At 41.1% G+C, this 14,233-nt stretch overlaps 1 protein-coding gene across 3 annotated transcripts in view; it reads left to right on the plus strand.

Annotated features, from left to right (window-relative positions):
• The window catches only part of FAM124A (family with sequence similarity 124 member A), a 55,860-nt gene that overhangs the window by 31,756 nt on the left and 9,871 nt on the right, over positions 1–14,233 (plus strand). The window lies entirely within an intron of this gene.

Below are 14,233 nucleotides of genomic sequence, written 5' to 3' on the forward strand. Positions count from 1 at the left end.
GTTGTCTGTCTGTCCCAGACCCCATCACGATGTCTCCACACTCCATCCAAACAAAAGAGGAGGATGAAAACCTCTTCCCGTTGTCTCTTTTCATTCTGCTGCAATGTGCATGCCTCAGTGAATGCCCAGTTCTCCTAGGTACCTCCTCCGTTGCCTTCTGAGCACCCACTAAATGCTCCTGGCTCCAGGAGAATGTCACAAGAGCCTCTAACCTGGGGAACTTGCTATTAAAGGTTCCTGAATCTATTCCTTCACCTTTGGGGAGTCTGTACCAATGTAATCTTCACTCTGAAAAAGGAACTTCAGGAAAGCTCACGTGCTTGATAATTGTGAAGTACATGACATTGCATGCAGAAGACATCTGTTCCCTTCCTCTGTCACCTCCCCTGCCTTCTCCCCTTCCACCCTCTACTGCTGGCAGTAGTTGTTAAAATTCTGTGCTCCTGTGAAAAATGACTTCCTTCTCAACATTGGAGGTGTAAGTAATGCCTTTGGAGTTCCTGCATTCACTCAGCTAGGGAGGGCTGAGTGAACACATTTTAGGACAGGAGATTGGCCCAGTTCTTCCATGGCCAGCATCTTGGTGGCACTGCTGGCCACCTTTCTCCTCTCATCCTTTCAGTGGGTATTCCAAATTCATTAGAGAAAATTGATTACATTCAATAATACAAAATTCAGCATAGAAATTGAAGAACTTCCTATATCTGGCCTACCTGATATAGGCTCTTTCCAACTTAGGCCCTTCCTGAATTAATAGGTAAGGCAGTTCCAGGCCCATAGGGCTTTGTTTCTCTGAAAAAAACCTCTACCTCTGTCATTCGGTTTTCATGCTTCTCTATCTGAAAAGAGAAAGCTGATAGCCACTTGGGGGACGCTGCCTTCAGAGGTGCTGGTGCAGATAGTGGAATCACGGGTGGTTTCATGGTAAGACCGAGAACTATACTCCTCATGGCATGAGATGCAATGAGAATTTGGCACATGTCAGATGAGTGGTTCAAAATGCAGCCAAGGCACATTGCTCAAGTCGGAAGGGTCACTTTGACCAAGAACGGTGGCACACACCCATAGTCCCAGCTAATCTGGAGGCTGAGGCAGAAGAATCACTTGAGCCCAGGAGTTCAAGATCAGCCTGGGCAACATGGCAAGACTCTAGCTTAAAAAAAAAAAAAAAAAGTCACCTTGAGATATTCACCTTTTATAGGAATCAGATAATTTTCAGACTTCCTTTTGAAGAAACTAAGTAATGTTGCTTTATTATTGAGTAAACTGAATTCTAGCATTGGATCTATAATCCCCTTTGAAATGTGAGAAAATTTTTCATCTGCACTCACAGACTGCCAATTCCTTATGCAAAATATAATACAGTAGCACCAAGTAAAAGTTAATGAGATGCAAAGGATTATGTTTATACTAAAAGACCAAAATGAATGTGATTATTCCTGAAGTGATTCCTCCCTTTGTGTAGTAATGGGAGGGCTTTTTTCTCTTGATCCTTCTAATAACATAAATGAAAGAACAAAGTAGGGAAACTTGGCCTGAGCTCAGCTAGAGGAAACAATGAAAGAATATTTCAAAGAAGATCTGTGCATTTAAATGGCTATACAGGTGCAGGCTTTTGAAGTTAGGAGGATTGGTCAGAGAGTAAGAAAAAAGATTGGTATCTTGGGATTTGGGAAGGCAGACCTTTATTCAATGTAGTAGTATGTTGAGTGGTAGTATGTCAGATTAACATGAACAGAAATAACAAATAGCCTCCTCACAGTTCTTGATAATGGCCATTAGAAGAGGCTGCTGTTCATTTGCATGGCTACAGAGAGCAGCCTTCTGTTTTACCATGGGATATACACATATCCATCTCTTTAAGTTACTTTTCAAAGTAAAAAAATTATATTTCAGTCTCCAGCAGAGTTAAGCTATTTAGGTCATGGGGTCCAGCCAGTTAATACCTCTTTATCCATGTTTTCTTTAGCACACTATGTTCCCTAAGTTTATTTTCAATTATAATGTTTAAGATAAAAATTTTGTTCAATTGGATACAGTTATACACTGAAAAAAATCTCGATTGAGTAGTTTTTCATTGCTTTGTTAAAATCTAAATTGCATTTTACTTTCTTACCTGGCTGCATTAACTTTACATTCCATGTACTACCAGAACCTTGTCCTCCCCTTTTAATTTTTGTGAAAGAGAAAAGCTGAGATGCTTTTTCTGGAAGCTATTCAGTCTCTCATAAGAACTAGGAGATGCCTTTTACTAAGATCAGATAAGAGGGAGAAAGCTGTTCTTCTGAGACTCATCTCTCCTTCCTTCTTAGTGTTCCCCAGTCCAGGGGGAAGGCCGGGAGGCAGTGGGGAGTCCCTGGCCTCATCACTTGTCTGATATCCAACTGGAAGGTGCATCTTAGAAATTTGCATTGATGCTTGATGATACTGAACTACAGCTATGTGGAGTCAAAGACTGTAATGACTGTAATGAATCTTTCCACCTCCCCTACTACTGAACCAGTGTTATACTTTGAACCCAATAGGTTCTCTTTTTATGTTTTTGTTTTCTTTTGATTGAAGACGATAAATAATACACATACTGAAAAGTGCACAAGTCGTAAACATACAGCTCAATGAATTTTCACAAACTGATTTGTACAGGCACCACAAAGTTGAAGAAAAAGAACAGAGTCTGAAACAGAAGAAAAGGCCTCTTTCCCTACTCCTAGGCCTCCCTGCCCTTGAATGAACTATGTTATTACACTACAATATGCAAAAGGGAGAAGTAGAAGTATCTAATTTTTTAGAAAACTTGGGAATGTCTTTTTATTTTTACGTAGATCTCACACTTTAAAAGAGATTTAAGATGGCTGATAAAAATATATGCTACACAAAAAGATGAATAAAAACAAATACAGAAGAACTTGAAGTAAAGGCCAAATGTCAATAAGAAAAACCCAGTGTGATATCCAAAATGCATGTCATTTCCTATATATTTTCTAGAGTCAGGCCCTTCAATGGTAGTCACAAACTACATGTGGCCACTGGAATTTAAATTTTAAGTTAAATTTAAAATGCCATTCCTTAGTCACGTTAGACACATTTCCACTGCTCAGCAGCCACATGTGGCTAATGGCTACCATATTGAATAGTACAGATACAGAAAATTTCCAACATGACAGAAAGTTCTGTTTGAGAGTGTTTTTTCCTAAAATAGGCTCCAAATTTGACTTGGAGTTTTCTAGTTATAGAAGCAAAATGGGAAATCATCAATGATGTGATGCAGAGTCCGTAAGGGGGAAAAAAAATCAACTCATTTAGATGTACAAGCATCTCTGGTTCTGGATCCTGGAAGCCAAGTCCCCATATTTTTTCATGTCCATAGTGGTGCCAACAGCCTTTCCTCAACTGCTCCTCTAAAATCACCACAGCAGTGGCTCACGAAACTCTGTGTGTTTCCCCAGGGCAGGCCAGGGCAAGTGCAATTCATAAAAGCCACTGCACAGAGAGAGCCTGGGCTAAACAAGGTAGTGCTTGTCTGTAGCTCCGGGTGACTTTGCCGAGTCCCAGAGGAAGGAATGCATACTCAGATAATTCCCCAAAGTTTGTTTCCAAGCTAGCAAGTAACAATTAGTTTGCCTTTCTGTTCTCAACCAAGTGCCTGGAGAACACCTGTCCCATGCAGGTAAAGGACAGTCAGATGTACTGTAACTTATTCAAGCTGAGTTGTGTACTGTCACCACCTTGGGGATCTCTGAAAAGCCTGACGAGGACACAACTCAAATGAAAGTCCACTCACTGCCACGAGAGTTCATAAACAGGGCCAGAGTTCTCCTTAAGAAGCAATTCCAGGGAACTGGAGACTCTCGTGCTAAGTGAAATAAGCCAATCTCAAAAAACCAAAAGTTGAATGTTCTCTCTGGTATATGGATGCTAATTCACTATAGGGTGTGTATGTGTGAGGACAGGGAGAATAGAAGTACTTTGGATTAAACAAAGGGGGATGAAGGAAAAGGAGTGGGGATGGGAATAGAAAAGATAGTAGAATGAGTTGGGCATTACTATCCTATGTACATATATGATTATACGACCAAAATACATTCTACTCTCATGTATAACTAATTAGAACAGATAAAACAATTTTTTAAAAAAAGAAGCCATTCTGGGTCTATTCAAGCTAGACAAAAGCACAGCTGAGGACCCAAAGCTCAAGTTCACAGTGAGGGAAAGACTTCAAATTTAGGCTGGAGAGTCTTGAAAGCAGACTGTTCAGATAAGCAGGGTCATTAGTAATAACCCTTAGTCCCATGGAATACTCTGTAGAAGACAGTCATTGCTCTCGGTCTCCTCCTAAGGCAAAAGGAGAAATGAGCTTCAACAGAAATGTTTCAAGTCTGATTTAAAAGGGAAGATGTCTTGACACCAGGACTTATCACCAATGGAAATGAGCTGCTAGATAGAGTCACAGGACTGTCTCCAAGATCTAGAAGAGAGTTTCTAAGATCTCATCCCTGTCAGCTGGTTTACTCTTCTTTAGGCACCAAGGCAATTGACTGGACAATCCATTCTGGAATACTGGGGACACCAGTTCTATGAGAATGGAGACAGATGGCACTGAGGATGTGATGCAAGGCCGGAGTGAGCTCTAGAGATTTAATCTTTTGATTTTTAATCATGGTAAAATATACACATACGTACAAGCACAGTGGTAAAAAGAATTTATCACTGTGGCTAATTTTAAGCCTACAGTGCTGCGCAGTCAGTACATCACATTGTTGTGCATCCATCACTACCTCCACCTCCAGAATGTCTTCATCTCAGAAAATCCAGAGTCTGTCCCCATTAACCACTCCATCTCCCCATTCCCCAGCAACCCCCATTCTATTTTTCTGTCTTCATGATTTTGACTACTGTGTCAGGCAGTTTTTCATTGCTGTGAGAAAAATACCTGATAAGAACAACCTGGGGGGTGGGGGGTAGTATAGTTGGAGCTCACAGCTTCAGAGGTTCAGTCTGTGCTTGGCCAACTCTGTTGGGCTTGAGGGCGAGGCAGGGTATGGTGGAGGAAGCTGTCCGTTCATGGCAGCCAGGAACAGGAAGCAGAGAGAGAGAGGAAGGGAAGGAAACAGGGACAGATACAGTTCCCAAGGCCACCATCCCCAGTGACCTACATCCTCCAGCCATACCCCACCTGCCTACAGTTACCACCCAGTAGTCCATTCAGCTCTCAAAGGATTAATCCACCTCCAAACTTTGTTGTATTAGGGATCATGCTTTCAAAATTTCAGGGAGACACCTCTGATCCAAACCATAACAACTCTCTAAATGCCTCAAATAAGTGAAATCATATAGTCTTCGTATTTTAGTGACTGCCTTATTTCACCTTTGAGGATATTTAGCATTACGTCCTCAAAGTTCATCCGTGTGCGAATTCTCTTCCTTTGTAAGGCTCAGTAGTATTCCATTATATGCATCTGTCACATTTTGTTTATTCATCCATCAGTGGACACTTGGGTTGCTCCCACGTATTGGCTATTGTGAATAATGCCACTGTGAACATAGTGCACCAATATCTCTCTGAGTCCCTGCTTCTACTTCTTTGGGGGGTACACCCAGAAGTGGAATTGCAAGATAGTATGGTAATCGTTCTTAATTTTTGGAGAAGCAGATCTGCCGTACTCTTTCCCTTAGTGACTGCACCATTTTACTCTCCCACCAACACTGCACAAAGGTGAGGCTTGTTTTTCAGGGAAATGGAGAAAGATTTGCTCTTAGGCAAAGCACATGGTTTTCGCACAGAGGTGACAGTGGGTGGAAAGACTAGAGTGAACACTGAGTGAGGCATATTGGACTGTGCTTCACCCTGTGCACTCTGGGTCTAGACAGGCTGTATGCATCACACAAAAGCCACACCAGATCCTGGCTCTATCATGATTAAGACTTTCCAAGGGCTTCCCGGGGCCCCTGCCACGGATCTTCCCCCAGGCCTAAGTTTCCGTCAGCTGGTAGCTGCTGATCTCTGTGACTTCATTCATCTCCTTCACTCCCCCTCGCTCACTGTCCTCCTTCCACATGGGCCCCAGTGCAAGCCAGTAGTAGTTCCAGTGTAGCTAAGGCCATGATGTTATGCAACTGAAATGAGTAAAATATGGGGAAAGAATTGAGAGTAATGAATACTGGCCCACAGAAGGACGATCAAGAATTTATTGCTGTTGTCATCATCATCATCACCACCTTTATCAGAGCTTCTAACCACCTGCCCCAGGCCACAGAGCTAATCATGACCCAGTAAGAATTCAAATGCACAGAGACAACTCCGCCATTGCTGAATTCAGTGACCATCTAGGGCTCCAGTGGTAAACTGCCATGGGTTCAGTCCCCAATACTGTAAACAAAAAATAATTTTATATAGATGATAGATAAAGAGATGTTTCTTGCTTTGTTCTTTCAACCTTTGTGGATATTTGAAAAGTTTTATAATAAATACTGGCACAAAGAGTACATATTTTCAAATATTTTTAGGGTATAGTTTTGGGGACCTTTCACCTATGAGCCCACTGACTAGACATTGCCAAATTTTTATTTAGAATTTATAAAAGCTTATCATATGCTGGGTAAATATAAAACAATTTTTCTCCACTCCTAAGATAAATACCTAAAGCTGTACTTTTAAGGACCACACTGTCCATCCCCAAAGCCAATTCAGTGATGCTGTAAGAATGTATGAGCAGGTGTTCGTTTATGGCAGAACTCGACATCTAAATCTTAGAAGGTGATGAGGCCCCTTATGAGCCACGTAGACCAGTGGCTTGCTTATAACAATGCCGCAAATTTATAGCCACTGTAAAAATGTCTTTAAGTAGGAGCAGAAGTGGCAAGTGGAAAAAGATTGAGCATGTCACTTTAAAAGGCATGCCACCTACTTTTGGTGGGGGGTGCCAGGGAGGGACCTGCCTCTCGTGTGGCTGTGTGCCTTGTCCTGGACTCACACAGGGCTCTGGCTGCCACCATGCACGCTGCCCACGCACTGACTTGGGAATAAGAAAAGTCCTGCCACGGCATCTGCTACTGTAATTAATCCTTATGGCAGTTGCTGGCATCACACAGACCTGTAATATTTAGGTCATGAGGAATTTATATCATGCCTAAATTTAACCAGTTCTTCACTCAGCCAATTTATAGAGTGCCTGCTCTGCACCAGGCACTGGAAGCTCAGGAGACAGCACACACAGAAGTCCCTGCCCTGGTGAAATCATATTCTAACAGGAGGAAGCAGATAGTACACAAGGGACATAACAAAAACCATGTAGTACGTTGGGAGGTGCTGTGGGAGAAAATAGGTTCAAACAACTTTCTAAAATGTGCAGGGTGAAGCCCATCAAGTGTTGATCAGAACACTTAAGCCATCCACGCCTAAGAATTTTTAGTTACTTTAATCAAGAATTGTCCTCATACAGGTTGAGATTCCCTGATAACACAAGCCAGAAACTTCTGCCAACATGTAGATTAACCTCCTTTGGAGGAAAGTCCATATTAATATTCATATTCACTCCTTTTGCATATAATATATGGATGTATTACATATTATTTTGAAATTCCAAAATGTAGGTCCTTTTTGTCTAGTCCTACTGTATTGCTTATCTGGAATGTTTGTTGTAGGAATTGCAAATAGCTTTTTATCCCTTGAAGAGAATGTTTCTTGCTTTGTTCTTTCAACCTTTGTGGATATTTGAAAAGTTTTATAATAAATACTGGCACAAAGAGTGCATATTTTCAAGTATTTTTAGGGTATAGTTTTGGGGACCTTTCACCTATGGAGCCCACTGACTAGACATTGCCAAATTTTTATTTAGAATTTATAAAAGCTATCATATGCTGGGTAAATATAAAACAATTTTTATCCCTTGAACCACTAAAAAGAAGAATTACTTCCTGAAATTGAGAAGCCAAGGAAATACCTTGAACTACAAGGGCTGAGTTCATGCCTACATTAGGCTGTTGGCCTGTTCATTTCCTATTGATTACCAAGCAATTAGATTTCACTGGTTTCTTGTCACATAGCTTTCATAGAAGTAAGATTTTTTTAGGTGTTCTTCTCTTCTGATTTCAAAGACACCCATACAGTATAAATGATGAATATAATTTAGCTGTTGATGAGAAACAGCTACTGTTGAACCATCTAAACCATAGTCTGAGTGTAAGAGCAAAGTTGCCTTTCTCTTACTGTTCAGTGCTGGTCAGCTTCATATTGTGGCCAACCAAGTTGTCCCCTTACCAGCAGTCCTCCAGTAAGAGTACCCTTCCCCCATTCCTGGAGGTACAGCCAACACGCCATATTGGAATGGCCAATCCTGCCTCCCTGGCTGTAGTTGATGTACCCAGACTATCTGTGCATCCAATGTCAGGTTGGTATTGAGAACTGATACTGGGAAAGAAAAAGTTGTTCTCCCTCCTGATGGCTAAAGTTCCAACATGTAAAGCTTGGGAGTGGTCTGCAGCTGTGGTTTCCATCAGGAAGGGGAAACCATCCTGTCTTGAGAGAGAGGAGTGGTACTGGCCTGCAGAGAGAAAGCCAGAGAAGGGAAAGAAGGCAATGCATGCATCTGAACCTTCAGCTCCACCTATCCTGTGGCCTGGTTGCAATTCAGCAGCATGGGCATCTCCTCAGTGTTGCTGTAATTTAATTTAATGGACCTAAATCTCCCTTATTAAAGGTATGTGTTGAGTTTCTGTCTTTGATAACCACCAGAGTAGTATACTTGATCTGGAGTGGACAGAATTCAGTGCTGATCTCCATCCTTTATCTGTAAGAAAGAATAATGAAAACAGTTGAAGGAATAATAAACAGGGTAAGGAGGAAGTTTTCAGGGCTCGATCATCTTTAAATAAACAGTTTTACAACTTTCTCCTAGTGTTATAATAAGGTCTTTAATCTCCTTTTCACCAGAGGACATGCAGTTAAGTCAGAACTAATCATTTCTCTGTTAGGCACAGCTTCAGACTGCTGCTGTGCTATTGGTGTGCCCACCTTCCACTGTGTGTCTACTCAGAAGGGAGAGTCCAGTTGACTCAGCCCAGTTTTTATGGCTTTCCCTTAGATCAGGTGTCCACCCTTGACTTGGTCACTTAGCTGGCAGAAGCAGAATGGTGTAGCATAAACATGTGAAACTAGGACCTCAGGAGGAATCAGACTCTTTGGAGACCTATGGACCTATTAGTGGTCACAAGAGAACACCATGTTGTAGGGTCATGGAAACCAGTAAAGGAAATTATTAAGATCCCCTTAAGTCTAAAGGGATTAGCTGAGTTATGAGTAGTTGTACGGTCTCTTCACTAATCCTGCTCCTCCTTCCAGTCGCCCAGCTGGTCCCTCCTTTAGTACCATGTTTGAGTGGGACATTTCAAATAGCTGGGCCTTCCAGGTTCAACCCCATCTTTCTCTTCCAGTAACTCTAGAACACCTGGTTATCAGAGGACTGCAGAGGTAGGAAAGTCTTCAGAGAAATGTAGAATCCAACTGAATCCTCCTTTGAATGTTAAATATCTTAGGAGAAAAACACCGAGAGCCAATGGAGCAGTAAAATGAGCCACAATCTGAAAGAGGTTTGCAGAAGTCTATCAATAGAGAGAAATTAGATAATGATTAAAGTCCAAAGAGATGGGCCAAGGGAACCATCCCTTTAAGTTCTGGAATCCTTGTTATGGCAACCTTAGCAGAGAATTACCTTATCTCTCCTTCTCTGGACACCTTCCAGCCAAAATCACTGTCCAGATGAAACTTAGTCAGCTAGAGAAGCAACCCCAAACTGTTTGGAATGACACAATTGTCTCCTTGGTGGACACTTTTCTAATCCCCCCCGCCAAAAAAATTTATAACTAAGACTATTAGTACTGTAGTAAAAAAAACATAATATAAACGTTTTCATGTTAGGTTAAAAATTGATTTGTCCAGGTTTTGATATTAAGAATTTATTGTTTTAGAGAGATTGACCTTAAGAGGTCAATCTTGTTATTCCAATTTCAAATGTAGTTTAGAATTGAATTAGATTTGTACTTTTAAGTTGAGGGCTATAAGAGATAGAAGAGGGATTTTAGCCAATTTGTAACACTGAAATATTAAGAGGATTTAATGGCCACTTGCTTATATGTTTAATTGATTAGATTTATAAGAGTCATTTAAGTACTTCATAAGTTGTATTTATTAATGAGACCTTCTTAGAAAGAAAGTTAAGGAGCTTGGTGTGCAGCTCAGAGGTAGAACACGAGGCCCTGTGTTCAATCCCCAGCAATGCAGAGAAAGAGAAAAAAAAAAATTGATACACTAAATATATAAATGCAATTTAAGATGTTGAAGGAAATTAATTAAGCTACAGAAGCTCCTTTAAAAATAATTATTAGGGCTGGGATTGTGATTCAGTGCTTAGGCCATGAGTTTGATCCCCAGCACTATTAAAAAAAAAAAAGTTAATTGTTCATATTTGCTAGATTGAAGAGAATAATGAGATTTATGAGCTGCTCAAATCAGTAAAATAGACTTGAAGTTGATAACTAAGTGAATATTATTATTATTATTATTGTTGTTATTATTATTAATGGTTCTGGGAATCAAATCCAGGACCTCATGCATCCTAGGCAAACATCCTACCATTGAAATATATTCCCAGTCCTGAATATTAATTTTTTTAAAAGTAACTTTTGGAATTTTTTCTGTACACAAAGGCAGATCAGAAACCCTACATTGACACTCCAGAATTTTAACTGACTATGTAGACCCTCACCCTGAGTAATGGAAGGTTAATTTAATCTCAGCCAGAACTAGTCCATGTACAGTCGGGGCTGGTCCCCAAGACTATAGAAGTTCCAAGGACCTGACTATGGAACGGGGAGAGTTAAGGATGAGTGAGACAGTTCTGGGGGCCCATTCTAATCCAGTGTTCCCAGAGAGATCCTGTTATACTCTGGGCTTTCTCATATTCTGTGGAAATGGGGATCTGGCCTCTTGAAGGTCTTCTGCAACTCCAGGGTAGGCCTAACCTGAATTAGGGACCCCAGACTCAGATTTGTTCTCCAGCCCTCATATCCCCCTTAGGTTAAAGTGGTTGATACTTCAGGCAGCTGGCCAGCTGACCATATGTCAGGTTGTTGCCATAACTGAAAATGTAAACCTGAGATAACACATTGTTTATGTTACATTCATATTACAGAGGCACCCACATCCCACCTGTCCTTGGTAAAGATGCTTCATTAATGGACATCATTGAACGTATGTCAAATTCTACTTTGTCTTTGGGTCCTTCTGTTCCTGCTTCTGTGTCTTCAACAGTAATCCCTTCAAAAATGGGATTTTGAAACTATTTTTACTTAATTTTTTACTTGCTTTTTACCATCTCAGAAAGCCCACACAGAATTCTTAGCCACGAGAGATCAGAACATAGTAAGGACTATTGCTTTGTGAATAACAGTGAAAGTAAGTTCCTGACAGATTCCTGGTGTGCTTGCTTCTTATTAACTTGGGACACTTTGAGGTGCTGGCCTGAATTCTGTTTGCTGAGTAGAGGTATTGTCTTTAGGAGACCAATCTCAACACTCAACACTTTCCCCCAGTTGGGGAAGTTTTATGGAAGAGATTAGATTTGTCTTTGCTGTTTAGAATCTACAATGGCAATGACGTCCCTGTTTTCTGAGTAAGGCTGGAGGGATCTTTTGTTCAGCCTGGGCCTTTGTTCTGTGGGCCATCAGTTGATCTCTTCTGATGTAGGCAGCCTTGTGTTTCTGGTATACACATTACAAATATATTCACTCATTCTCTGTTTTAACAGATAATACTGTTAACAGATAATACTGCAAAAGCAAGCTTCTATAAGCCATAGAAATGGGCAGAACTGATGAGGATTCAAGGCTAAAGAGCAAGTTTTGTTATGGAAACAGACTTGCAGATAAGAACAAAGTAAAAAAATTTATTGACAGGGAAACACGGCTGTGGAAACTCATTCTCTGGAATTTCCATTATCTGTATTATTTTCCATACAGAGGTTAATTGGGAAGACAAGTTCAGTATACTTTAGCCAAAATAATTGTATGAACAAAGGAAGAAAGTAAATGAATTAACATAGACAAGTCAAATATTTATTTTTTTAAAATATTTTTCTTGTTATCGATGGACATTTATTTAATTAGCTTATTTTCATGTGGTGCTGAGAATTGAACCCAGTACCTCACACATGCTAGGCAAGTGCTATACCACTGAGCCACAACCCCAGCCCCAAGGCAAATATTTCTCTGTGCTGACTTTGCCTCTCCCAAATCACACAAGGCATGGTTCTCTTTCTTTTTTTTTTTTTTAACTTTTTTTTTTAATTGTAAACAAATGGGGTACAACTTGTTTCTCTGGTTGTACATGAAGTAGAGGCATACCATTTGTGTAATCATACATTTACACAGGGCAATGCTGTTTGATTTATTCTGGTTTTTTCCTACCCCTCCCACCCCTCCCACCCCTCTTTTCCCTCTATTCAGTTCCTCCTTCCTCCATTCTTGTCTCCCTCCCACCTCCCATTATGTATCATCATCCGCTTATCAGCGAGCAAGGCATGGTTTTCTGAATCTCAGTCTTCACAGTCTTCCAGAAGCACAGATTTGTAGAGCTGGAAGATTGCAAGACACAGAAAGCAATCAAGTTCTGAAGCATGCCTAGTCATGAAAATATGTAGTCATTCAAAACATCCTAATTTCAGTGGCCGTAAAGATAGGGATAGGCTCTTGAATAAGGGAGAAGGAGAGAGGCTTAGCCTAAGGAAAAATCAGAAAGTTGGCCCAAAGTAGAAGTCCCTGTTTTGTCTGGACATTAAACTCACCTGCCTGGGATCCACCCACAGTTTTGGTTTCCGCTGCTCTGGAGTGGGGTATTTTTTTCATTGCTTTCCAGATGATTCTTAGGGACAACCAGGATTCAAAACACTGGCTCATGTTACAAAATATATTCTGCTCTTAATTCTGTTCCTCTTGGTACATTTTCATGACAACCTCAGTCCTGAGGTCTCTCTGTCAGTGTCTTTTCTGGCAAATACGTGTATATTCACTGATTCAAAAAACGATGGGGGTAGTTGCACCTGAGGGTGGTGTGGAGGGGACGGAGATGAACAGATATCATGAAGGCAGTGATATAAACTTGCTAAGTCCAGTGAAATATATTAAAGATGTTTTAGTAGACCTTGGTGGGAGCTCAGTTTGAGTGTGGTTCCTTCTCTGATATGCTCAGCTGGCTCAGTAGTACTGCCTTTGAATTTTGATCACCCTTTTTGACAACTCGGTTGTCACTGAACTAGTGGTTGGAGTCCAGGCCAAAAAGTAAAAAATAATATGTGTCCCACACTTGAGGTTCAAAGAAGCTCTTCCCACCAGACCGGCTTCTTCCTTCTCAAAGGCAGGCAGGGCAACCCAGTGTAGTAGGACTAGACCTCCTTCTAGCTCTATATGAGGTGCTGGGGGCATGCGAGGATAGGAGGGTGTTTCAGCAAGTGCACATCTCCCCTGCTCCCTAGAAGAGCAGAAGCGGTTCTACTTCTGGGATGACTGTGGATCACCAGCCCAGCCTTCTCCATGGCTGGCTTTGAGAGCACCTGCCCTGGCAGAAGATTGAGGGAGTCCCCTCAGGAAGAACTGGCAGGCTAGTGGCTACCATCTGTGCAGACACTGAACACTTCCTTCATTGCCCAGAGTTCTCTTAACTGAGCTGCTCGAAGAAATAAGACTCAGGGGTAAGGGTAGAACCATTTTCCTCCCCCAGTAGAAGTTTCATAGAACTGCTTTGTTTTCAAAACTCTGTTTATGGATCAGTTTATAAAAATAAAAATTAGGTTTTAAAAATAATAGGAGGCATTCCCATAAACTTTGACCCCTGAGTTTATGCAAGGGCATTACAATTCCATAATACAAAAGATTAGCAGCAATTCCCACTCTAGGGAGTCTGCACCTGTCTCCCACCTGGAAACACATCTGGAGACATATTTTGGTTGTTGCAGCCTGGAGGTGGGGCGCTACTGGTCACTAGTGGGTAGAGGCAGGACAGCCCTCCACAGCAAAGAACTGTCCAGCCTAAGGTATCAGTTATGCTGGGCTAGAGAAACGCTAGGTTAAACTGAATCTCTACGATTCCAGCCAGGCTCCCAGATGTACATTTGTGTAATTTTTTTTAACTTAAAAAAAATAATTATTTGGCCTGGAATATAGTAATTAGCTAAAGTTCAATCCT

The sequence above is a fragment of the Sciurus vulgaris genome (assembly GCF_902686455.1).
Source record: "Sciurus vulgaris genome assembly, chromosome: 4".
NCBI lineage: Eukaryota > Metazoa > Chordata > Mammalia > Rodentia > Sciuridae > Sciurus > Sciurus vulgaris.